The sequence below is a fragment of the Epinephelus moara genome, chromosome 20, assembly GCF_006386435.1.
Source record: "Epinephelus moara isolate mb chromosome 20, YSFRI_EMoa_1.0, whole genome shotgun sequence".
In the NCBI taxonomy this organism is placed as follows: domain Eukaryota; kingdom Metazoa; phylum Chordata; class Actinopteri; order Perciformes; family Serranidae; genus Epinephelus; species Epinephelus moara.
The window spans coordinates 35,732,641-35,760,440 of NC_065525.1; the positions used below are offsets into that span (position 1 = coordinate 35,732,641).

The following is a 27,800-nucleotide window of genomic DNA, read 5'->3' on the forward strand; positions in this document are numbered from 1 at the left end:
TCAGCACTTGTGTTATATGTTTGTTGTGTGGCACAAAACCTAATTTGTTTCATAGTAAACATTTTGTGAATGTTTGTATCGTATGCATAGAATTCCCATAAATGTCTAAATATTTATGACCTTTCTTTAATGCCTCTGCTCCAGCAACAGCCGTGGCCGGAAGCATATGCTTTCCAGTTGTCCGTCTGTCTATTCATCTGTCTGTCTGTCCGTCCCATTCTTGTAGAGACAGTATCTTAAGAACGCCTTGAGAGAATTTATTCAAATTTGGCACAAATGTCCACTTAGACTCAACAATGAACTGATACGATTTTGAAAGTGTCAGAGGTCAAGGTTGACCATGCCTGCCCATTCTTGTGAACAAGATATTTTTAGAAGGCTTTGGGGGAATTTCTTTGAATTTGGCACAAACATCCACTTGGACTCTAAGATGAATTGATTAGATTTTGGTCGTCAAAGGTCAAGGTCAAGGTCACTGACCCTGCATCCGTCCCATTCTTGTGAACGCGATATCTTTAAAAGGCCTTGGGGGAATTTCTTTGTATTTGGCACAAATGCCCCCTAAGACTTAAGGATGACCTGATTGAATTTTGGTGGTCAAAGGTCACTGTTCTCATGAATGCTCATCTCAAGAGCACCTTGAGGGAATGTCTTCAAATTTGGCACAAATGTCCAGTTGGACTCAAGAATTCAAACACTAATCATGACAAAATTTCACACAAATGTCTAATGGAATAAAATGATGAAGCCTTGTCATTTTAAAACCAGAAAGGTCAAAGGGCAACTTCACTGTGACGTCGTAATGTTCTGCAAAAACATTATTCTGGCTGTAACTCAAGAACAGAAAGGAAGACATTTGGTCATTGAATTGTTGACACTAATCTTGGGTGCCGTTCTTAGGGTGAGGGTTAAATAGATCTTGTCCTGGCGGGCTGAAGATGTGTGTGAAGCATCCATGTGTTAATAAAAATGTGGCTTCTTTGCAGGAGCAAACACATTTGAAGCATTATCAACTGTCATGGCTATATATGAGTCTGGACGGACATAGATGTAAACTGTTAAGGCAACTTGACTGATTTGCGGAGGCATATAACTGTGAGGCAGTAATTCTAGTCTTATTTTAATCAACTGCATCACCTCCCTTGTCAAGAACATAACCAGTAGTTACTTAATCTAGTGATTGGCATTTAAACAAAATAAAAGTGGCAGGTAGTTGCCATTTTATAATACAAGCTGTTCAACCAGCACAATGCAGAGAGGAAAGTGAAGCATACTTTAGTGTTAAATTGCAAAGCAGTGGGCTGCTCTGTTTGGATTCGACATTCCTATGCAATGCACATTTCAGAGGGAAAGAGACTGCATGCTGGATTTTACTCAACCCTCTGTTTGTTTCGCTGAATTTCGTAGGTTAACACCTGATGCAATTCTTTTATTCAGCTCAAATGAGCAGTCCTCTGCAATGAGCCACAAGTCGTCACAGGTTTTAGCTTTTTATTGTGATTACAAGTGCTGTGTTTCACCATAGGCTCATGTTTGTGTTATCAACAATTCACATAACATGCCCACCTCCTGCATGTGATTGTCTATTAACTTGTCAGTCAAAGCTTTGTGGGGAATAGAAATTATACACCCACAGTTGTCAAGATGTTGTATAGATGTTGTAAAAATGTGGGGGCATAAAACCAGTAGCCCAGGGCGTAGGGAATGACATGTAACATAAGTCTCAGGCTGGCTATCAAATGCACCTTTTCCAAGGGAGCTACTTGTACATCATCATACCAGAGTTTATTGTTGTAAAAATTAGGTGTTTAGTGAATGTTTTTATTTATTAACCAGATACAAACTTCTTAACCCAGATCTTTGTAAAGTCTGATATCTCCTAAAATGGAGGGTAATCCTTTATTAGCAGAATCACTCTGTCATTGGTGATGTCAGGTGAAGTATTGTTGGCTACTAAGGGTAGTTCCAACATGGCTGGAGCTTTCAATAATGTGTGGCACTAGGTCCCATCGCTATTGCCAGTACCCATGGTGGAAAATCACGTTTCCTGCACTCCCTTATAATTAATAAATGACACGTCTCACTGATAGGAGGCCCCGGGGCAGACCCAGGATACGCTGGAGGGATTACGTATCTCATCTTGCCTGGGAACGCCTTGGGGTCCCCCAGGAGGAGCTTGAAAGTGTTGCTGTGGAGAGGGACGTCTGGGATGCTTTGCTGGGCCTGCTGCCAACACGACCCGACCCCGGATAAGCGGATGAAAATGGATGGAGGATGTAACTTATAAAGTTACAGCAGCAAATAACGTATAACCTTATGAGTTTGCCAATGTTAGCTAGCTTTACTAATGTTGTTCGCAAACAAATGACATTTTAGCTAACATTAGTATAAGTTTGCTAAAGACATTAGCATAGCTAGCTTACGTTAGGATAAAACATATAAGGTTAGCATGAGTTATTTGCTGCTTGATGTTTTATCAATATGTTGTATTGTTTACCTTGGTGTTATTGGTGGGCAGCGTGTGGCTTACCTAAACCAATGAATGCATGCTACAATATCCTGATGATTGTCTCTGGCAGGCGTTCACAATTTGAGACTCCCTTCTCCAAGTCCGGGAAGTTTCAAAAGGGGGAGGTGGGCCTGAGCCTGGAGCTCTGCGGCTAGTCCCTTCTCTGAGCTTTTGAATCGATTTGATTGATTGATTGAACTGATAAGAAATCACTGACATGGGTCTTTTATGGACCTTCTATTCCATCAAGACATACTGCAAAGGGATTCCTTGCAAAAGATCAGTTATAAAGCACAATGCAACAATCTGCTGAAAAGATGCTGCCACCAGTGATTTACAGTGATTGTAAAATGCAACAGGGAGCTTTGAAGAGGGAGATTATCTGTACGATTAGCTTTACAACAGCTTATACTGGGAATTCAATTCTATACATATATACTCGAAATGCTGACGACATCACCCCTCAGGGTAGCAATAAAACTGCAACACTGTGCCCCTACACAAGTTAATAGGCTTCCCCAGGGAGTGCAAGCTTGATCCTGAGTGATGTCTCTAAGCCCCCCCATTGAGCTTACATCACTCCATGTTTTATCTGGCTCCCTGCAAGTGAATACAGTTTTAATGGTCAGCCTGAGTGTTTCTGTCTCAACCAGTTCTGTGTCTTCTTTGTACCAACTGGAGTTTCTAGAGCTCGGTGAGTCGGCCGATCTGTAATTAGTGCCAACCATAAACAACCGGAATCCCACTGAGCACTGCCACGGGTGGCTGCCCTCACCACGACAATCTGGAGTTTCCCTTTTGTCCTCAGCTGTGTCTGATGTGGAGCCAGCTGCCTGCCCTGGGAGGTAGTGGGCCTATGCTGTGGAGAGAGAGGAAGAGAAACTTGGGGAGTTTGGTGGAGAAACATGGAGGGTAAAAATAAACACAAGTACTATTGAAAGAAAAAGCAGGAAAAGGAGCATACCTTGTAAAGAGTGTGATAAAATAGGGTCTTGTTAAGTAACTTGTATCCAGGAGATGTCAGAGTCATTCCTGTCCTCCTGCACAATCATTTTTAAATATAGAGTCTGATGCCATCTAAATGTGATGCAAGCCCTCTGCTCTGGGATCAGTACACATGCTTTTTCTGCCCTGGCTCCAAGATGCATAATCATGACATCATGGCAAATGTACTACAGGGTAGCTCTCCATCCCAGTCATTTGTCAAGTCTTTTGGCTTGCATGCTTATTCTCTCACAAATATTATATCCTCTCAGTCACTTGTCACAGCCTACCCTGGCTGCATTTTCCTCAAGATGCTTGAGTCATGACATAATCCTTTTACCATGGAGACAGAGTGGCAGGCTTATGGGGGGTTAGGTTTGAGTAGACTTGTGTGAGGAGTCTTTTGTTGATGGGCTTTTTATAACCATATTTTTCAGATGTTGGTGCAGTTTTTGATTCATACACCCTGCAGCTGTTTATCTCTTTACCAGAGTATTATTAAATGCATTTTAGAGCTATGTAGACATTACATTTGAGTTAAGAACATCTCATCTTAGAGAAAAACTTTCAGGCAGTTGTAAAGGTCATGATGAAGTCTTGGTTGTTGCAGTCTTGGGAACAGGGTCTTGGCCTGAAGATATGCTCCATGGACCACTGCAAACAGTCGGCCGCCCGTCCTGTGGCCTCCCAGCCCACTTAGTCTGCACACACAACCAATCTAGGCTCAGAGGCTAAGAGGAGGAAACATCTGTGTATTTCGTGCAGATGCCAGAATAATTTGTGAATGTTAAGGAGGACTGTTGCTGTCTGTCAGTGTAGTATGACGTCTGAAAAGATACTTATTTGCCTAAAATATTGTGTTGTTTGCCACAAAAGAAAACAAAAGAGGATCAGAGGCTATTGCCTCTCAATTTAACAATGTCCAGCAGCATCTTCCTGGCAGATATCTCCTACATTTCTTTTTTAAAACCATATTTCTTTGCCATGGCCTGTCTTGCATGAACAGAATTGTAATAGCGAACGTGTCAGTGTCTATGAAACTTTCTCTTGCTCCACAAGCCAGCCAAGTACAATAATGTCATATGTGGTTTAAGGGCTAGTATCATGCAAAGTCTTTGATTCAGGTTCTGTTGAGCTTGGCATGTTTTTTCCCCATAGGGATGTCTATAGTCGTGGCTTGAGTTGAAGATCAAAAGCCCAGTGCATGAGCATTTGCCCAAGACTCATGTCTTAACCTCTCAGATCATGCACTCCAGACTGCAGTATCCTGGCAGCACCACTCAGACTCTTGGTTTTGGTTTCGGAGTGATCATCTCCCAAACTTAATGCATGAAGGTTGTCCATCCTGGATTCATAGCAGCAGCTTGTAAATCAAGAACGCCTGTGGAGGCATTATAATACAGGCACAGCTCAATGTGTGGGTGCAAACTGCAGCAGTGCTGTTGGGATGCAATAAAACAGTTTGCAACACAGTAGCAACAGCTTGGTGTGCTCAGCTCAGTATCAGCCCTGATTACCATTGCTTAACTGCCATAAAGGGACATATGGAGCTGTTTAGCTATCTGCCGACACAGAAATACTGTAGTGCGCTGTCAATTAGAGCCAGGGGAAGGAAGTGGTCAGGGCTAAAACCAGATGCAAAAGTAAGCTCAGGGGAGAACTGGCCTGACTCTGCACATAATTATTAGACTTTATATCTCTCTCTGTTTTAGTTGAGGTCTGTTAATTTTGAAATTCCTGTTTTCTCCTGTATTATCTTTGTCACTTTCTCTGGGTATGCTTTCCCTTTACTAACTGTCGTAACAAACCTTTCATATCAATACAAGATTAAACTAAAATATGATTGAGATACTGCTTTTTGGTGAAGCATACACACTCACAAAATCAATGTGTACTCACCCAAACATGGCCATGTGCACAACACTCCCACCTGCATGTGTTCACACAAACATTCTGTTCACCTTCCCCCCATCCTCTGCCCACTGGCAGCCAATATTAGTGTTGGATTAGACATTAAAGCCCGAGTCATGTTTAGCAAGTGGACCCTCTTAAAACAAAAAATAAAAAGGCTTTCCGTGTAAACAGACTCCCCACCTCTAAACCCTCTGCCCTAATAGTTTAGAGCCACTAGCTGTGCTCAACACTAACAATCCCTTATATAGCTTGGTTTCTTGCCTGAGCAGACTACAGTATAAAGAGGGCGAAACCAGAATGCCATGCCTGCAGGAATGAATTTAGGGCAGGGGAGTGGTTCACATCTAATTTTTGTTGACTCATGGCTTTTAATGAGACACGGGCCGTGACGTGAAAGTGTTGTGAAGACTGAGTTTGAAATGGTTCAGTTGGCATTATTAATGCATGGTGGCATTTTGGCTGGGTGATGTGAATGTTTATGAAGATTATGCCACATCAAGTAGAGCTGTGTTTTCAGGCTAATTCAGCTTGGTGCCTTGTAGGGAGGCACTGCCTGTGACCAAATCCTGTTTTTAATTTTACGTCGTACTTATTTCTGTTTAATAGACGGAGATCTCTTTTTATTTCCTAATTTTTGCCCCAGTCACAGTCAGATTTTGTGCTGATGCTGTTGATATTAGTGACAAAGCAGGCTATCTGTGTATCATAATGAGTTCTACCGGCTTGATAGACCTCAGTATGAAGCAGACAGGTGCTAACAGGCCACAAAGCTGCGCAGGTTAGTTTCCTTTTTAATTAAGATGACTGAGCAGCTCACTCTCCGGGGCCTAGTTAACCCTGCCATCTCTTACTCAAGTCCCTTTCTCTTGTGGAAGCGACCTCCAGGCATGGAATTTGCCAATCTTGTGCCAGTTCTCATACAAATACCACAACTCTCTCTGCTGCTCATTTATGTGCAGTATACACAATTTGTATTTTTATTTTTTTTTGCTATTAAGAAATAGACTCGCCCCTGAATATTTAGTGTGAATTATAACTTGCTCTCTGCTTCTCTTGATTCATCAGTTTGTCATTTCTAAACAAAAACTCATTATTTTTAATTAGCCTGTATCTGCGACTTCTCAGGAGTAGGAGCTCACCAGCAGCACTTGATGGTGACATTAAGCTGACATCTGCCCTCTCGCCTCCCTTGTCTGCAGGAAAATTGGCTGCAGCCTGAAGATGCCCTGTGGCTTTGTCTGAATCAGCGACTTCTAGTGCTTTCAGACCTTTAAGACTCAAGACAGCAGGGAGCTGCATAGCCTGGCAGGTAAGCCGAGTCACAATTTCTGTTTCCTGTTATTATCTCCAGTAGGGCTGCAAAAGTAATCATATTAAAACTGCTGCTTTGCTTCATACCGTCATACATTTTTTTGTGCGTTCATGACGGTAGTTATGTCAGTTTGGGATTTGCAGGGAGATCTATTCTAATTTCTCTCTAAGCTATTGCACATCAAAAAAAGACAAGGCTGTTTTACACCATTTTATGTGCTAAGGGAGTTTTCTCCTTTCTTCTACTTAAAGAGCCTAGGCTGGGTTGGAAACTGTAGCTGTTGTGGGCCTGTGAAGGCCATTGAGACATGAGTAATATTGGGTTGTACAACTAAACTGCAGCGCAGCTATACAACCCTGTGCAACATCTCAGCAACAAGGCAAAAACTAGACTAAAAACTCCAACTTTGCTGGTCACAGACAGGCTGGTTTTGATGTCGCATTCATTCTGATAGCTTTGACTTTACATAATATTTGAAGAAGACTTAGTCTATTCTACACAGGGTTAGTCATCCTTGCAAAGGGAGACTGGATGGCTGTATTGTGTGTTTTAGTTTCTGCCCTCGCTGCCCAGGCTGATGTTTGTCAGGTCTTTGCCTTTGTGCCTGCTCCTCAATAAATCTTCCTTTATATAACCACTATTCTCACGCCTGGGCACAGAGGAACAACTACAAAGCAGTCATATTTGTCAAACTGCTCAACAACCTTATCCTGGCTCTTGTGGGACGAATGTGTGTCTGTAACTTTGTTTAAGTTTTTCCACAACACATTTGTTTTTGAGTAAAGTCCCTCAATCTCAGCTCATACTAGCATGCATTGTGTTGTTGTAGTTCATGACCAGGGGAAGCGAGAGGTCAAAACATGTATAGGCATGTCTTACCCCCGCACAGTCCCAGTGTTACCATGTTAAGATATTTCATTTGAGAGTAATACTGCATGTTGAAAGCATGTAATGTTGTATTTTTAGTTTTATTTAGCTCACTGTGTCGGAGTTTAATTCAACCTGAAATTATTCAGTTGATATGGAATGACTCTTTTGAGTATACACTCAGCTTTCTCTCGCTGGGAAATGATTTCATCCTTCCTGACTTCATGACCAAGGTATTTCAAAATTGTAGCTTCACGTCACCTACAAAAGCTCAGCAGCTATTTCTGGCCATGTTCTGCTTTTTTTGTTCTGTTTTGGTAGTTATTACCAGCTCCACTTTGATGACTGAGACTGCTATGTTGTCTGATGTGTTGTCTCAGTAAGTCCCACTACATTTAATGCCAACACAGTTGTCACTGTTGTTCTATTTCACGTTGACAATACATATTATCTATTCCTTTTTTCCCCTTCCTCCCCCCCTGACGCATTTGATTTGTTTTGTGTGTTGTTGTGTCTTGCAAACATAGCGTGCTCATGTTGCTACAAGACGACTGATGTCAGTCAGATTTTTCTGTCTTTTTGGTTCAGAGGATGTTGAGCATCTGCAGTATATATCTATTTCTGTGTATCTGTATCCACGTGTCCATGTTACTTTCAGTGAGGTTCAGAAGTGCTGAACTCATTAGCAATTGGGATTTAGCTTTTAACATGATGCTTCCATTTTAATATGTTTGTCACAAAAAATTTAAACCAAATAATGAAACGATATAGTAGTCCACTGGTTCAATATGCAAACGTTTAGGGTATCAGGGTACTGTGATCCAACTATTGTGGCCTTGTCATGTGCCCTGTGAGGTCTCCCATGATTCCCAGGCCTAATTATTGCCACAGCAAAATCCCACATTTGTCTTTAGATGGACTTTGAAATGGCTTGAGCATAATTGGTCTTGCCAGCTCTGTGGCTGAGTCCAGGCCAGCCGACACACACTGCTCTGTGTTCACAGGCTCCCACTGATAGACCCCTGCGCCATGCAGTCTCATGGAGGATCAGTGGGATCTTTATGGGGAGATGATTTGAGTGGGTTGTTTTTGACATAATTATCTCCCAAATGCTGATTCACTGATAGGGAAGGTCATTAACTCGAATGCGCTCAAGAGGACGCAAGAATGCGGCATCCACATCTCGTCTTGATTTCCTCTGGGGAACTTAATTAGCGAGTTTGGGGATGTGGGTGTCTGGGGTAATAATTATCCATGAATATATGATAGCAGCAGTGGTGAAGTCAGAGCTGTTTTACAGTTGGTAAGGCCGATGTGTGTGCTGTAGTGCAACAGGATTTATTAACACTCTTTCGTAAAGATTTTATAGGAAGTAAGAATCCACCAACAAAGGATGTGCAAGGAGGAGTTGAAATGTCTCCGCCTGCTTCTGGTTATTGTCGTCAGTGCTTGGAAAGTACCACAAGATCTCAACTCTTTTATCAGTCTGTGTCGAAATGTAACAGGAACAGTTGTTGCCTTTTTTGGCGACAACCTAGTCAAATTCATTCCTTTCACCATATTTTCCTGCAATTTTGCAAAGATTTTAATATCTTTATTTTTGCACCAAAACTGCAACTGCAGAATTTCATATCAGCAGAGCTAAAACACCATCCAACTGATTTTCATTCCATCCTGCTGCTCAGTCTCCTCATTCCTTCTTCTCCAGCAGCTTTCTTTGTATGAACAGATGCAGTGAGAAACAGCTAAACACACAACAAATGAACGCTCATGTCAAGGCCCATCAACTCCCCTCATTTTGAGCCGATCCCTTGATTACGATTGTTAAAACAAATGCAGTGTAAACACTTTGTTGTAACCTCAGCCCTTTTTTGTGAACAGTTTTCCCAATTTAGTGAGTATTTAAACACATGGTGTTTTTGAACAGAAGAAGTAACAGTACAAGAGAAACAGATTATTGCAAGTTATTAGTCTAGAATAGCTGTCGTCTTTTATTATGAAGCTTTTAGTCAAAAGATATTTTTGTTTCCACAGGCAACTGAGAGGCTGGCTACTGTAGCTGTGGCACAAATGGTCATATCAAACAGGAACAGGAATATAACACGAACATAACCAGGGTTCTCTCCATATTTTCAGAGCTGCTGTAGGTTAGGTTAGTTCCCACTGGGGTTGATAGAGCTGTCACTGTAAGTGCTAGATAATCTACACCTGAAATAGTTATTAAGGTGATTAAGGACTATTTTTTTTTTTTTTTTAGGTTTTTCCCGTTAAAAATGTGGGTTTTAATTGCCATGTTTAATTGTTCAAATTGTAGAGCAGTACTAATTTATTTGCAGACCATCGATATCAAAAAGTAGTATTGCTATTGGTCAATATAAGAAAGTTCAGAAGAAGTTAAGTATGATGAAGTATGATTTAGTACAAGAAGAACACAGGTGAGATAATATGTAGTTCTTGTGGTAGCCTCTAGATGCTGGCTCCAAAAATGCCAACCTCCAAATTCTCTCATATTTCCACAACAAGCTTACGAGGTAAATTAATTTCTACATATGTATATTTTGTCACAAATTGAAAAAGAATAGCTTCATTAAAAGTTCAGTGTGTAGGATTTAGGGGGATATATGGACAGAAATGAAATATAGGCCTAATATACTAAGCAGCGTTTCGCTCAACGCAGTGCAGGCGGAGCTCTCCATGGGTCCTTTTTTTGCTCAGCAGCACTTTGTGAGTCGCGGGGTGGATAGACTCGGTGGATAGTCAGTCCGCTCAGAGCTGATCAGATCAGATTAATGGAGAGGAGCAGCTGCTGCAGAGGTGAGTTAGACCCAGTTTAGACCCAGTAGAACGAACAGTTGAGTTTCACCATCAATGCGCTGCTCCATCTGTTCCAAGAGTACACTCTGCGCTCAGACAGTGTGGTGCCATAAATAATCGAACAGTATGTATATATTTCAGTGGCGCTCCTAATGAATGGTCCAGCTCCAAAAATAGAAAATTTATTTGTGGTAGCAGGTGTTTTGATTGTGGCAGGCTGCCATGAATGAGCATGTGGGAAACCCTGCTAAGTATGTTTTCTTTAATGTAATAACGCCTGAAAATAAGAATTGTTTAGAGTGTTTTAGGGAGCGGGTCCTAGTCCATGGAGTCCGCCATGTTGCAGCACCATTTTTCGACAGTAGCCTTTTGTGGACAAATTTAACACTGGCTCCAGATAAGGCAATTTACGTGTTGTGTCGTCAGCCAAACCTCCATCATAACAAACTGAACAGTGTCATGAAAATGTTGATTTTTAGTTTGAAACTGCTTCATTCAGTGTTTTTACTGATTTAAATCACCATGTCTGTGTGTTTTGGAGAAGAAGAGACCTCTGTGGATACTCCGGCTCCCGGTGATATCCTCCTGAACCCTAAACACTGAAGGAATTGGTTTGGTTGGTTTCAGCTGGTTGCAATCTGCAATCTTTGCTACTAGATGCCACTAAATCCCACACACTGCACCTTTAAAAAGATATGAAGGCACCTCTACCCTGACACTGTCAGAGTTACATTCTCTGACAAAGAGAATAGCAAATGGTGAACCCAGAGTCTTCAAACTGCCACTTCTGAAGCATGTTTATGTCATCACACACATGCTTATTTCATCTGAACACACATACCTGTAAAAAATTGCAATATTGCTTGGCAAAATTTAGCTTGTTCTATCAATATTGGAAACCCCTAGTTTTATCAGACTTTTTTATGTTCTGTTTAGATGCCTGTGGCTTTGCTACATAAGCCAAATGTGGCATTTAAGTCCCTGTGGAGTTTCAGAGCACTCTGAAAGTCTGTGTGTATTGACTGGCAGTATATATGTATAGATCCATCAAGATTACACACTGTTGACTCATGGAAGCTCTTTAAGTTACTCTGCTTATTGATTGCTGCATTTCCCCGCTGTGATTGTCCTTGATAAATGGATTAGGATGTACCCTGTGCTTTTTGCCTCTAGAGTTACCACTTCAGCAATGCTCACTAAAAAGTGCCCTTGCTATCTTGCTCCAATAGTAAACAATGTAGAGTTTTCCCATTAGGACCTCATTGATAAGGTTTAAATCAATTATGCCATAGAAAGTATCCAACTTGCAGGAAATGTAGTGTGAAAGTGGAAAAAGATAGACCTTGGATAGTGGTTTGTCCTTGAAGCCCATCATGTGAATGGAGCCAAGGTCAGCGGAGATCAATAAATGTGTGGGTGTCTGGAACATGTATTCCCATCACACTCTTGCTTTGCCTCCCGCTCTCAGTTCCTGACTTTCCCTTAAGGCCCCACTAAGTGAACTGTGGAAACCAGCAGCTGTTGGAGTTCCCATCAGAGCTCCTCAGAGAGCGAAAGTGAATTTCACCAAGAGAGACACACAGAAGTCTAAAAACATCGATATCAGATGATCTATGGGTCAACTCTCGCTCCATTTCTTTAACCTTATTAGCCATAGGGAAACTCTGCATCAAACAAAAAGAGCACAAGTTTATCGGACTTAAAAAATGTATTATTAGGGCAGGGTTGTGGTACTTGATACCTTTTAAAGTATCAACCAAAATAACCCAGTGCCAAGTAGTATTGAAACTTGTCGACTTGTCCTCCTTGCACTCAGATCTAGAAAAAAGGATTTAAAAAATATTTTGCTTGCAGCTAATCATCACAAGTTCGGTTTAATGTGATGTGATTGACCCACAACAGCCTGTGGCATCTGGTGGCATTTTACGCAAGTGAATACTTCCATTTACATGATTGGTATCAGATGATGTAGAAAATCATATGTATCAAATGAAGCACTCTGTTGGTATCAGTATCCCGTAAAGGATACTGGTTTTCAATACCCAGCCCTAATGACAGTCATGTTTATAGATTGAATGTGTAGGAGTTCTGTGGACTAAAAATCTAAAATAAGCAGACACAGATCATCATCATGAGTATTTATTAGTACCAAGAAGGATTAGGGCCATGTCAAAGAAAAAAAATCTTCGAGAAAAAGTTGTAGATCTACGAGAATATATTGAGATTGTAAATTGGATCAGTGTGGATGAATGAAAAATGGAAGCAATGAACAGTTTATTTTACGTGTTATGTGATATTGTAAATGTAATTATATCACCCGAAGACTTGTTGGCAATGCATTGTATTATTTCGGTACCGCTAAAACTTATATTACTGTCACCCCCAAGACTGTTTGTACACATGTTACCCGACTTTCCCATCTTAATCTGTGACTTTTTTTCTCTCCTAAAATTACGACTTTAATTTCATAATATTTTGACTTTATTCTCATAGATTTATGATTTTTTTCTTGCGTATTTTTGACTTTATTCTCATAGATTTACGACTTTATTCTCATATATTTTTTACTTTATTCTTGGAGATTTACGACTTTATTCTCGTAGATCTATGACTTTATTCTCGTATATTTTCGACTTTGTCCTCGTAGATCTACGACTTAATTCTTGTAGATCTACGACTTTATTCTCATATATTTTTTACTTTATTCTTGTAGATTTACAACTTTATTCTCATAGATCTACGACTTAATTCTTGTAGATCTACGACTTTATTCTCATATTTTTTACTTTATTCTTGTAGATTTACGACTTTATTGTCATAGATCTACAACTTTATTCTTGTATATTTTCGACTTTGTCCTCGTAGATCTACAACTTAATTCTTGTAGATCTACGACTTTATTCTCATATATTTTTTACTTTATTCTTGTAGATTTATGACTTTATTCTCATAGATCTACGTCTTTATTTTCATATATTTTTGACTTTATTTTCGTAGATCTACGACTTAATTCTTGTAGATCTATGACTTTATTCTCACATATTTTTTATATTGTATATTTTCGACTTTATTCTCATAGATCTACGACTTTATTCTCATATATTTTTTTACTTTATTCTTGTAGATTTACGACTTTATTCTCATAGATCTACGACTTTATTGTTGTATATATTCGACTTTGTTCTCGTAGATCTATGACTTTATTCTTGTATTTTTTTTTTTTTTTGTATATTTAAGTTTTTTTTTCTTTAACATGGCCCTAATCCTCCTTCGTACATTAGCACCTGATACATTCCTTACATTCCTTTCATTCAGTCACTTTTTCTGTCACACCCCCCTCAGAGGCTGAAAAAAGTACATAGCCTCCAGCCCACTTTTTTTTTTTTTATCAATCATAAGCAATAATTGGGGAAGCAACTTATAAAATGATCAGTGTTGAAGTTTAGTGAAATAAAGGTCAGTATGATAGCAACAGCAAACACAAATCATATTCATTAAATTTTGTTTGACTCCAGCGGCTCTATGCCCCCTCAGGGCGGGCTACTCCACGGTTTGAGAACCACTACTTTAATAAATGAAGACTTTATTTTTGAAGTAAATATGTCTTCTCCCCTACATCCCAACAACACTGATCACATGTTTAAATTAATTTCTTGCTTTCTCTTGCCATCCCCTGCTGATGGAAGAAAGGTCAAGTCGTAAACTGACGTCAGTTTGACATCCTTAACCTTCTAGGTCCACTGGGAGTCTTGGTGGATTTGGGTAGCCTATTCAGAATGGTTTGCAGGGCTGGGTGGCAGTCTCCCCTAAATTCCACCAAGCTGTGACCCCCGTCCCCACCGTGCTGCCTGCTATAGTTATCCCAGGCCTGTTTCAACTTAGTTATGGCAGGAATGTGCCATTGCATGAGAAGAGGTCATCCCTCCTCATGGCCTGCAGTGGCTCTTCCCCAGTCCTTAGTCAAGGCTGCCAAGACGTGGACATGCTTTCCCACGCATGTAACCCGCCCTGCCATTCATCAATGAGGAATGTTGTTATTTATTAGACAGGGAGCTTTACTTTGCTTTATCCAGACTATTTAGAGGAAGTATCAGTTTTATCTCTTTCTTTGAAGCTCTTCTTAGCCCAGTGTCTAAATAAACCTATGCTCCAGTTTATTGTTCTCATAAATTCATACCTTTTTTCCATTTCAGACCTGCTTCAGATTTTCTGTGGTGTCACTTTGTCAACTTTTGGCATAATTTTAGCTTTGTTAGCGCACTGGCTCTAGGGACGGCATTGTTGGTCAGCTGGTCCACCACTTTGGCTCAGACTGACATAGCTTGACAACTGTAAGATAGATTGCCATTGAATTTTGTACAGCCATGTTCCCAAGAGGATGAATCTTAATGACTCTGGCAAACACCTGACTTTTTCCCAAGTGCCACAATGACATTTATGGTTCAGATTGAAATATCCTGAGTGATTGACAAGAGTGCCATGAAATTTACAACAGATATTCAGTGACCCTGGAGGATACATTTAAGGGCTTCAAGGGATCCTCAGGCTTTTTTTGGCATAATTGTCAACTTGTTAACTTTCTGTTTCCCTCTTAAATCTGACATTTCCTCCACTCACACTGATTTCCGTGGGCGAAGGGGATATGACTTTCCCTAACCATTGACTAGAGACCAACTAATCTGCCTGAATCTGACGTCATTTTAAATCCACATTGATTGATAGCCATGCCAGCGTACTTGTTTTGCTGGTGTTTTAAGATTGGAGCTGAACAATTAAAAACAAACCATGTAATCAGGCGATATTGAGACGACATGTCAATGTAAGACAGCTTTGATAGCAGCGTCTATGTTGTCTATAGCTCTCCAGTAGTTTTTATTACATCTCATTGGTTCTGGCGCAATCTGTGACAACATCATTAGTATCGCTTGTGGCGCTGATTGGCTAATCGCTAGTCTTTACTATGCTCATTGGTTTCCTTTTTATCTTAACTGAGAAAGCACTGTTTTGTATCATAATACCATACAATCAAATCGAACTCAGTGGAGTAGGCGTATTCAAAGTTTAGGAATCAGGCAACTCTACCTGGTCTGTGATCAAATACCTGCCAAACCCAGGTAAACATGGTTAAACATTATATTGCTAAACATGAACATGCTAGCATTATCACTATAGGCATGTCTGCATGTTGATGTGCATATTTAGCTCCAGGACGGTGCCACAGAGCTGCTATCATGGCTGTAGACTCTTGATCTTGTTTTATTTTCTGATCTGTGGCACACATAAAGCCCTACACACAGTGCTCCTTCAAAATGCCACCAAACCATATCTAGTGTAATGCAATGCAACCGCAACATCGTCATATAAGCTGCTTTCCCACTTGCATCTTAACCCATAAATGCAGCTGCAATTTTCTGTGTCTCCCATCATGTGGGATTAGAGGCTGGAGTCGATTTTCTATGCAAGATGCTCTGAGTAATTAGACCAGCTCAGGACTTCAGTATAAATATTTCATCATTGGCCTTGGTGGGAACAAAAGCATCAGCATTCATAGGTGAAGCTGCGATGGTCAATGACATTTTTGCATGTGTGTGACGGTTCAGGCTGGTGTTATACTGGGGACTGGGATAGTAGTTGTAGTCAATCACCCAATAATGGTCTTGAGATGAAATGGAATGGGTTAGTCATTTTTCCATGTGCGTAAGGAAGCAATTTAGTATTCTCTCAAAAACTAAAGTTACCTTGGTTACCCTTTGTTTCTGTTTCCAGAGCTGACTAATGTTAATTATCTGAGAGTGAAAGGAAGTAAATGACTATTAATCACTTTAAAGTTAACACCCAGTAAAGTCAGACTGTAGGCTCAGTCAAAGACAGCAGTTTTGGAGCTGGTAGATTGTCAGGTTTTGCCCAAGCTCTCATTAAGAGGGTGAGTGGTTGCTGTTATGAGTTGGTTGAACATGGATTCTCTGGTGTAAGGCCAATTCCTCTAACCACGAGAACATGCTTTCAAATGAGATTTATAGATGATTATACAGTTTCTGAAACATTGCAGTCATCATGTACGATGCAGATAAGCTTGATTTAAAATTCACAGTGAATACTAATCCAACGTGGGCATTGCTGGATTCACTCAAGGGGGAAGTCCCTGACTTTTGAAAACAGATCCAGTTATTTCACACGGTGTCATGTAATTTGTGTTGCAGATTTATTGGCCACTAGTCGGCCTGAAGACTTTCAACTTGATCTGGGCCAAGCCCTGTAGTCTGACCACCTATTGTTTCACTGTTTAGTCAACCTTGTCTCGCCTGGCTCTTCAAACAAGCTGAAGTTTCAGCTGTTCAGCCCCTGCCCCCGCCCCCGCCCCCTGTGTGGTTTGTGCTTTGAAGATGGGTATGAGAAATTAGATTTCATGCTTTGGGGTTGATATTAAAGTTGAAATGGAAACTTTCTAAAAGAAGTATCACTGTTTTCTAAATGAGAAATGCCTCTTGGTCTGCAGTCAAAAAGCAGTGAACTTCTGCTTTATTTCAGCAGTGTGGTCACAGCTCTGCCTGTACAGTCACCTGACTATGAAAACATAAACTTGTTTTACAGCTGTACAGATTGCTTGATTGTGTCTGATAGAGGAGCATTTGATTACAGTATAAGTGGCATAAATCTTTTGTTAATTTAGAGCTTACTTATTAAGGCTGTGCACTACCTTACTTCGATTTTTTTGTAGAGATTTAAATAGTTTAAAAAACATTTTGAAAGGCTTGTAACATGAGGACAATTTGACATGTTTTTAAAAAAAAACTTAATATGGTAAACTTATAAAGTTCCAAATCTAATTTGTGCTTTAGCTTGTTTGCAGCTCTTCAGAAGTGAAGTGATATGCCTCCTGCAGAGTTTAATCTGTCGAATTCAAGCTTTTATTTCTGTCTTACACTCTTTGGCCCTTTGAGACTCATATTTTTGATTGCCGTTGGCAAAGTTGAGAAATACTGCCAATAAAAGTGTAAAGAAACTTTGAAGCATGTGATGGAAAACAACTGTTAAAGTTTTGCCATTCTCGGTTTGTGTCGTGCACTTTTCAAAGTATTTCTTCCGGCTGTTCTTTAAAGTTGATGAACAGATTGGCAGAGTCTTATTTTTTTTTACCACAGGATGTGTGTGCAGACAGGCGAGCACACACAAACTATTACATGATTGATGTCACTCAATACTGGAGTTGATGTGTAAGTCCAGATAAGGAAGTGGTAGAATATTGCCTGCAAGAGATTTATCGCTCTGCGAATTTTGAAGGGATTTAACAGTTATTAGGACCACTTTATAACCGATAGGAGAACCTAGACACATATCAGGCCGCACCAGGTTTATTGACAACCCTGGAGCTGTCCTATTAAATGTGTCTGCTGAAAGTATGAAATCTTGTTTTACCACAAGGAGATTTTGAGGGGCGAGGGGCTCTGTAAAAATTTGCCTGTGATATCATGTTAACTACATTGCCTCCCAGAAGAGAACGTGCATGGGTTTTCAGAAAGAGGGATGCTAGGCTTCCAGTAAGAAAGGTCTCCTGCCTTCACAGTGCAGAGTTATTGTATAATCCCTCTGGCACAATCTTATTAAGCCTTCAGCTGAGGAAAATACTGGTTCAGACAAGTGTAACTACTGACCATTGTCGTCTGGGTGGACGTTATGAGAGAGGAGACGTGAGTTTCTCTGTTCCATATGTAATCTTGCTTTGTTGTGACTCCTCCGCACCCGGCCAGACCCTGTTCATTCCACCCTCTATTGCATGTTTTTTCAGCTGTGTTTACATGCCAGCTCTCTGAAACTTGAAGGGTGGAGTGAATGCCTTCCTCTGTGCCAGACTCCTGACAACTGTCAGGACTTAACATCCTTCATGTTTTTATTTACCCGTTAAATGATGCAAATGCCAGTTTTAAGCTCATGTACACATTAAAAACATTTCTGCTGAAGAAAAATATATTTTTCTTCTGATTTCTGCTGTTTATTTGATGCTTATTTCAAACTAATTTCTTGCTTTCACTGATGCAGTCCCTTCATATTTGCTTTGAGTCGCGGTAGCTGCGTTCTAAGGCTGAATACTATGAACTTCAAAATGAATGAGTTTAATTTTTGAGGATAGATGGTGAAATCTATCCTAAAGGCTGTTTACAGAGTCTTAAAATATTTAAATTACCTTCAGTATTTCTTGTCATTATTTGAAGTAGAGATGAAATAAAAATGCCTTTTTACCCTTTAAGATTGCATCCCCAGACATTTTGTGCACCTATTTCACAAGATATGCCAAAAAACAATACCATATTTTTACATCAAAATCCTCATGATTTCTTTCTATAAAATAAAATATGTCTTGTGCTTATGTAAACTAGTACGAACCGCCCATAATTTCACAACATCCACACATCATTTAATCTTTAACTCTTAGCTACACAGAGCTAGTTACCTATCTAGCAACAGTATGCTACTTCGGTTTGTCTTCATCTCCCCTTAATACCGGGGTTATGGGTCACGGATTGGAATTTATTCACTTTAGAAAAGTATCTGTGACAGCTCCAGATTATGCTCAAGGTATTTTGCAGTGGACTGAGTCAGCAACAGCCGTTACATGGCGCATGCAATGTGCTTTTGTCTCCCTCTCCTTAAGGAATACTACTATCCCATTGGCATTACACCATTGGGGTGTCATTGTGATGACACGCCCACTTTTCAACGATCACACCTTAGTTTTTATTTCCAAAACAATGTGGCTGAGGTCTGATTTGTTTATTCATGAATCTAATTCACTTACTTGTTTCTCACTCGTCTTTCTCCTGATACAATACGATATGATACGATACAACTTTATGGTCAGTTTACATTGAAATTAATTTTGCACCCTTTGACAGCTCTGTTCAAGAAGTTCACACACAAATTGGACTCACAATTGCACAAACAACACATCAAATTCATACCATAAAACACATCATATAATATCCTCCGATTCTGATCTTAATCAGTTGTTGATTTGACTTTGGTTTATTATTTACTGATTTTGAGCTAATGCAGAGGGAGGTGTGTGGAGCCACTAAACTCTAAGCAAATGCAAAGGATTTGATTTAAATCCCTCTTGTAACTGTACTCTGATCAAATATTCCCTTTCACTAGGAAATAAATCAGCACAGAAGGTTATGGCACTATAATTTCTGTGACTTTATAAAAACAATCTTACAAAAAGCTTCAACTACTTCTTTAGAATTTGAATGAGAAGGAATTGTTACTCCATAGTTTTTGTAGTTTTTGCTTTATGCAACCTTTAATTCTTGAATGGCCAGTCCAGTATTTGTCATTTAGCTTTTGACATTGAAATGTGATCGCTGAGATAGATATACCTCAGTATTTTGGAAATTCAGGTCGACATTATTGTATTACCCAACTCAGAAATATTTAGCTGACTCAATTCTGCCCCTAAAATTAAGTTTGGTGGGGACAGAAAGATTGGAGTTGCACTTAAGGATACGCTCTTGATGCTGACCTTCTCACAAAGCATGTTTCCTTTATGGCAAATAATGCAAGCCACTGGGTCAGTTAGCAGGGAAGAAAAACATCCATACTGCATGCATTATTGATGAGTATGAAAATGGAGCCTCTGAGCTAATAGGTAATCTTTCATCTGTAGTGTACAGCACATTTAGAACCCACGATCTATGAGAGTCCACTCCTTTGCCCTCACCCTGCACTCCGGCTCTGTTATTGATCATTTGCGCTCTAATTTGGCCTATTTCATTCAGAATAATGTGCAATCTGTATGCATGCAATGCAGTCAACCAAGGGCCTGGGAATGAGAGATTTTGGTGGAGACGGCAATATGTGGTAAGGGTCAGTCAACCCCCCAAGGTAATGTCGGTATGGTCACCTACTTTCTGTCAATGTCGTTGAATCAAACAATATCCATACCTTATATGAAATTACATGAAGAGTCTGAAGTCTCTGTAAATGTTCTGCTGACTACAATCCCCTACAGCAAAGTCACTCCTTGGATTTAAAGCATTTGAATTATACCGATAACCCATGAGCTTACCAAAATGCATACAGTTCAGTTGAACCTTATCTAACTCAATTTGATTTGTTTTGATAGTGCTTTTTTAGGTTGTTTTGTTATTTGCATTTTAAGCAAGCACTCTATTTCACTAAGGGATACTGTGGAGTTGCAGCACTCAGTCAGTCACTGTTTGTTTTGGATTTTTTGGAAATAATTTTAAACTTGACAAGAATATTTGCATGAGTTGTAATATAAACATGAATTATGCATCAGTATTATTCCATCACAATATTCCTTGGTGTTTAAGTGTTTATTTTGTTGGTTTTTACCAAGTGGCAACCTTTGGTGAAGCCAACATTGAACTGCCACTGCAGTTCTTTGAATGACCACTTGAGGCTGGCTCTGGAGGCCAGTCAATCCCCATAGACCCCTATGTTAAAATACCCAACTTTGCAGCTGAAATAAACATGTTAATAACCTGGTACAAAAACAGATTTGGTCTCTATAGCTTCATGCCAACTGTATCAGGAGTAAATATTTATAGAACTCATCCATTTATATTTTATTAAGACTTAAAGTTGCGCATAATGAAGGGCAGGCCACTTTGAGTGACAGGCTGTCTGTTGATAGCGACCTTGGCCTCTTAGTCAAATCCACCCCTCACTCCTTCACAGTGCCAGCATCGTGCCCAGATATGGTGACCATCCGTCCATCCATTTTCATCCACTTATCCGGGGCTGGGTCGTGGGGGCAGCAGGCTGAACAAAGCACCCCAGACATCCCTCTCCCCAGCAACGCTTTCCAGCTCCTCCTGGGGGACCCCAAGGGTCTGCACCAGGGCCTCCTACCAGGGGAACGTGCCCAGAACACCTCCAACAGGAAGCGCCTACGAGGCAGTCTGATCAGTTGCCTGAACCACCTCAACTGACCTCTTTCGACACGAAGGAGCAGCGGCTCTACTTCAAGCACCCTCTGGATGTCTGAGCTCCTTACCATATCTGTAAGGCTGAGCCCAGCCACCTATTGTGTGGTGCATTGTGTGCCGGGCAGCAGGCAGGGGAGGGGCCCTGGGTGTGCTGATCACTGGCATTGCGGACTGGCTCTGAGGACCTATGGTTACTTCTGGCTCCATAAAAACAAGATGGCAACAGCTGAAATGCCAAACTTATGGCTTCAAAAGAGGAGTCCACAAACCAATGGGTGACGTAACGGTAGCTACTTCCATGTTTTTACAGTCCATGCTTTTTACCCACTTTGCTTGTGGGCTGCAGAGCAACAGTATACAGTTAGTGGGGTTTGATTTGATTTTAAATCTTAATCTTGTATGCAATACCAGTAATAAAATCCTCAAAGTGTGATTTAGAAAATTGATTTAATGCCCTGCATCACATGAGTTGAGAATTTTACCATGTTGGAAGTGCTGTATAAAGGGAGCCAATTGAACACAGAACCTGATTAGTGCAGCTGAAAGAACTGCCAGAAGAATATCACATCAGGTAAAATCTATTCATCAGTCGTATTTTCATTTTACCATTTAGTTCAAGCAATCATGACATGACTGGCCATTTTTATAATAAAGATGGACAGCGTTGAAAAATGAGTGTGTCTCCAACAAAGGCAGAAACCAGATGGGGACCTGAGCTGGTAATGCCATCAAGATGTTAACACTGAAGCTATGTCACTGAGAAAGAATGAGCGATGATTAAGACAGAATGATTACCCAGGGAGTTTTGGGAGAAGTGAACGTTCCTTGTTTCTGTTCTGGTACCATGGGGATAACCTTATACAATCAGGCTCATTAGGGTTTGAAGCTTCGGGTGTAAGATATTCTGACTAGAGCTGTCACTCAGTGTAACTAGTGATCATTTGGGTTTAGATGCAGGCATAAAGTAAGTTTAAGTTCAGCTACTTTGAGCCAAAAAGTAAAGGCATGTTATTTAAAGACCAGTAATTGCAGTAGTGTGTGATCTTGACATGTTTAAGTGAATAGCTGGAGGCAAGTATTTAAATCAATATCAGATATATTTTTAACTTGTGTCAGTTTGTGACTAAAACAATAAAAGAGGCTGCAGTGCATAATCACATCTTTGTGGAACCTTGAGAGAAAGTTGAATCCAAAGAGATGCTTTTGTTTTTAGAGGGATGAGGACTAATCTGTGGAAATGTAATGTAAAGTCCTGTGTTGCGTCTCATTAAAGCCAAGATTATGATTGTTTCCTTCCAGTGTCACAAGGTAATAACTTTCTATCCGTGGATTGATAGTCTGTCCCTTTTCTTCAGAAACACTGTGTGTTACCTCTTGCCAGGAGGCCCACAGAGCCAAATCTGTCTTCAGATGCCAAACGGCCAAAATGAAATTAGATTTTAGAGAGCTTGGCAGCGTACTGGAAAAAGTGGAAACTATTTTAGGAGAGAAAAGTGGGACAGGGTTAAAAATTGACCAGAAATGTATCTCTTTCAATATCCCATCAAGGTGAAAAAGAAACTTGGTGCAAAGTTAGATGAATCTCAATGAGGTTTTACAGCTACTGCAGGTTTTTTTGTTGCTGTGCTAATGCATTGCAGAAGATGTCTTGATATGACCAGAGCAGATAAAAAGTTATTTGAACAAGAAGAGTCAGTACAACTGTAAGCAATGATAAAAAAGTACAGCAGCTCCACAAGACCATTTATCTTTTAAATTGTAACAATTCTATATAGCACTTGTGTACGCTACACTCTACTTTATGGGGAATGGTCATTATAAAGTTGATTCAAACCATCCAAGTCCAACAGAGGCATTCAAGGCTCAGTGTGTTTGACAGAAAATAGAGTATAATATTCATATCTATGTTTTCATCAGTGTATAATCACCTGAAAGCTGGGCTGAGCTGGGTCCTCTACCATGGAGTTGGCCATGTTGTTTCTACAATAGCTCAGAACCAACAAACCAATTACTCCGTTTAGATAGGGCCATTTGCGTTTTCGTGTTGGCCACTGTAGTTCTCCTACACGCTTGGCACACAGTGTCAGTTAAGAAGCGCTGAGCCACGGCAAGCCACGCCCGAGATTGACCTTCTGGAGTAGGTTCAAAAGCCGGGCTGCCCGTCCTCAAGTGGGTAGGGTTGACGTCTCGCCGACCGCAGCCAACCTCTGGTGACCTCGCTTCTCCACCCTCAAACAAGCGTGTGTGTTGTAGGGCTGCAACTAACGATTATTTTCATTGTCGACTAATCATTTTATCAAAAAATGTGTTAAAATGGTGTTAAATGTCGGTCTGTCTCTCCCAAAGAAGGTTTGTGAAGTTGCTGCTTGAATTGTCAACATTTCCTTATTTTGCTGCTTTACAATAAATGTTTAAACATAATGAAATAACAGAGCACTTTTATTGTAAGGAATCTATAGGAAATGAAATGTGTTATCACTGCATTAGCGGAACTTTGTTAGTGACTATTCTTCAATAAAGGCAAGTCTGATATTATGGCAGGGAGGAAGAGTAAAAGCAGAAATGGCCACAGTGAGATGTTGATGAAGAGCTGCAGACAACAGGCTCTTACTGCACCTCTGCGAACAGCTCACCTCCAACAGGTAAACTTCTTTTACCTGCCCTGCTGTGGAAAAACACATGCAACGCATGCTTCAAGAAGGTAGCTGTGTTGTAATGGAAATGAAATCCCTGCTGTGCTAGGCTAATGGCTCAAACCAAACCAAGCCAAGCTAAGCCAAGAAAGGCCATGACTGTCAAAAAGGGGTATATATCTTCCCCTCCATGCAGCTCAGTAGAATTCATCCATCCCAGCTTCATCCCCGTCTTTGTTTCTCCACTCTCTACTGGTCTCAAAAAAGCTTGTCACAAAGCACATACCTCGAGGATCAAAGTGGAAGGAGATTGAATGAGGGTTTAGCAAGAAAAATGGCAGTGGAAAACATTAAAAACAGTTCTGCTATCAGTACTAGTATGTTTGAATGTGTGTGAGGGCCATCTGATGTTCAAGAATTTCTTGAAGCAAGTCACCATTTTCTCTTATTTATCATATTTAACAGCATGCTGGATTTTCAGACACATTCTAGAAATGGCAATTTACATATCACCATCATCTTTGTCATCATGTCCTCTTGATGCAGGCAGTTGCATTCAGCTATACTCTGATATTGCTCTTCAGCTCATGGAAGTTAAATCTGTTCAAGCATCATTAGTTGCAGTTTGCAGCAGCAGCCTCCTTGGCAGCCTCGTTTCTTCATCTACTGTTATACACAATCAGTGGATAATGATATAGCTTGAAACACTGTTTGCTAAGAGGGCTTGGTAGCCAGAGTGTTTTGCCTTGCTGTCCTTAATTCTGTCAGGATTATTGTGTCAGCGGCAGTGCTAAATATTTACTCTATCCCTGTCACTCACATGTATCTTAAAATCTGCTTACCCCTGAAACCACACCCAAAATGTAGCATATACCCTGTTTTAAAAAGAGTCAGATCCACATTCCAAATGATGTTGGTGTCATGTCACATGACAGGCTGCAGTGGTTTAAGCTCATCATGACATTTCAAAGGATAGAATTCACAGCAATCCAGAGCCACATTGTTATGAATCCCCAAACCCTGTCAGGTTGCAACGTGATCTGGCTCTTAAAGCCTTCATCGCCTGATCCATGGTTCTGGCTGCGATGTGGCGTCCTGTTGCTGCATGTCTCTCACAAGCTCAGCTGTTGATGGAATGCGAGGTTGGTAGAGTTGAAATATTTCTCGGCAGACTGGCATAGATGAGCGAGCATCACAGCGCACCACTTCAGGCCAGAGCAAAGCAACCAAGCATGTCTACAGAGGCTTTTTCAAGTTTTCCAAAACATGATTTGCACTGCGTCTGAAGTTGTGGTAACAGTTTGCTTCAGGTTTATACGAGGTGTATAAACTATTCTGATTCTTCGTGTCATGATTTGATTAACTACATTAAGTTGAAAACATCATACAGTCATCTTCCTGTGGGAAAATAATGAGGTCAAAGTGTAATTTACTGATCAACATCAAATGTTCTTTGTAAAAACACTAGTTTGTGTGTGTGTTCTGGAGAAAAGGTGCAGAAAAAAGAAATCTGAGTCCCCTGCTGTGTTGTTGTTAATGTTATGTCTCCTCTCCAGCAGTGGAAAGAGCCTTTCTGCTGCAGCACTACTACCGGGAAAGCCATCGTTATCCGAAATATATGCACATAGGGCTTTTGAAATGATACAGGCTCTGGGCCTCGTCGTTTTCTTTTTGTAAAGTCCTGCAGTGTGTGTTGGTCAGACAGTCTTATTTGTTAGTGATAGTTTGGTATTCAGCTTTGATAGCGTTAATCTGAAGGTGATGATGCCATATGAAGTATTCACAAAATACTTCACCTTTGATTTGTAAAGCTTCTTATGAAGTCATTAAATCCAAAATGGGCCCAAATGCTTACTTGTTTTTTTTTTAAGTAGAACGACAAGATTACACGAGTATGTGCATGCTGTACACGGTGTTGTACACGGGTGCTGCACTGTGCCCTCGCTGTTGAGGTCTGCCAACATAAATGTTATAAAGTTAATACAAAAATCAAATTGTAGAAGATAGGGGTAGATACTGCTCTCCTTTGAAATGATACTGGTGCTGGTTTTGGTACTTTGAACTTGGTACTCGCACCCATGGGTACCTTTTTTGGTACTTTTTGTTATTTTTCTGTAATAACAAAAATTGTTTTTTTAACAAGCTGCAGGGGTTATGTAGTACACTAAAAAGCAATTCTGCTTCTCTGCTCTTTTCTTATAGATAGAGCTAATCTGTCTCTGTCTGTTTGTCTGTCTGCTTTTGTGTGTGTATGTGTGTCTGCTCATTTAGCAGTGATACTAGGCTATTATTAAAATAATATAGAAAAGTGAAAAACAGATTCTGAATCTGTTGCAGCAGATTGGCACTGCAGTGATAGTTTTAGTTGCTGGGAAGCCAATGGAGCGGCCGCAGAGCTCTGTGGCTAACTTCGGGATGCCCTCCGCCTCCTGTCTGATGTCAAACCCAGCTCCATTGCCAGCCTTGGGAGCTCCGTGGCTCACTTCCAGGCTTTGGGCTGCTTCACAGCGCTTCCACCTCTTGTCTATACCCAGCATTCTCACCCAGATGTGCTCTCGGGTACTGATATTTGGCACCAATGAATTTAACGTGCTTGGTAGTACTGACATAATTCAGTCGGTTCGCTTAAAAAACCGAGGTTGGTACCCAACCCTAGAAGACGATAAGAATTGCGCATTAGATTTTTTTAATCCACCCCTACTGAACAATCTCCTGCAAACCCTGTTGTTGTATGAGATTGTTCTTTTTTAAAAGCTGTTCCTAAAACTAATGAGTGTTTAACATTATATTTCTATAAAAGAATATTATCTTAGTGTGGAAATGTGAGTTCCCCATCCTCTTCTAATTGGCTGTCAGTATATTTTCATGTTGAAATTAATGAGAAGACATATAAAATCGCAGCTTTCGTTTATCCCTTTGCGAGTTACATCATCTCACTGCTTGACAGAACTTAAGCGAACACATAATATGCAACAGTATCTGGCAGCATCTTCCTTTGCTAACTCATCTTTAGCAAGCCCCATTATCCAAAAAATCTTTTCATTTTCCACACTGGCCTTTTAAATTATATGTACAGTTCTGCTCAAATCAAATTTTACTTTCATGGTGATCCACAGCGTAACTGCCAGTGACTTCCCTCATTATTTGGTACCCGGTGAATTTTACGAATTACACTTCAAAGGGCTAATTTGGGCCTGACATCCTATAAATAGAACTGAGCGACACGAGGCTGTAGAGCGCAGCAGGGATTGCCTTCGCTCACTGTTCTAATGACTTCATTTCTATGCATTGGGAGCAGGGCTGATGGATTTTGATGTCTTGCCGCGCTTTGTGATGACTCAGTCATCACATCTATAGCACTCATCATGAGGGTCAAAGTATTCTGCTTGAGGACAGCCATGCGGCTTTTTAATGAGTGTTCAGAAAGTGACATAATGACTTTGACATGCCGTCGTGCTATTTTTTTCTCATTACCTGTCTTCCCTTTTCCCACTTACGGAATAACTATCCATTACTGTTTGAGTGTCAGAGCAGACCTAGCTCTCTGGATTATTCAGAAATCCATTTATTGAGCTCCGAACCCAGACCTGCAAACTCATCACTTTTTGGTGATATCCCTTTTTTGAAAGAAAAATATTGGAGCTGCTTGAAACAGATCCTGTGGCTTATGAGATGTATTGAAACTCTTGCACCAGTTGTTTTCTATGTATAATCGTTGTGGCATGTTGACATGCAGTGACTCTTCAGGATGGCAGGTCAGTGGCTTTTTCACTCGCACTTTCCAGATAAAGCAGCAATTACTTCATTCTTGTTCCCCA

General features: G+C 40.4%; 1 protein-coding gene across 2 annotated transcripts in view; it reads left to right on the top strand.

The window, feature by feature from the left end:
- peak1 (pseudopodium-enriched atypical kinase 1) overlaps nt 1–27,800 on the top strand; it is a 149,989-nt gene that overhangs the window by 18,884 nt on the left and 103,305 nt on the right. The window contains exons 1-2 of one of the 2 annotated variants that reach the window (XM_050073983.1): nt 2,215–2,306; nt 6,607–6,716. The gene's annotated coding sequence lies outside the window, so the exon portion shown is untranslated. Of the gene's footprint in view, nt 1–2,214; nt 2,307–6,606; nt 6,717–27,800 lie in introns of those variants that run through there. The other variant, XM_050073982.1, reaches the window with a different exon arrangement.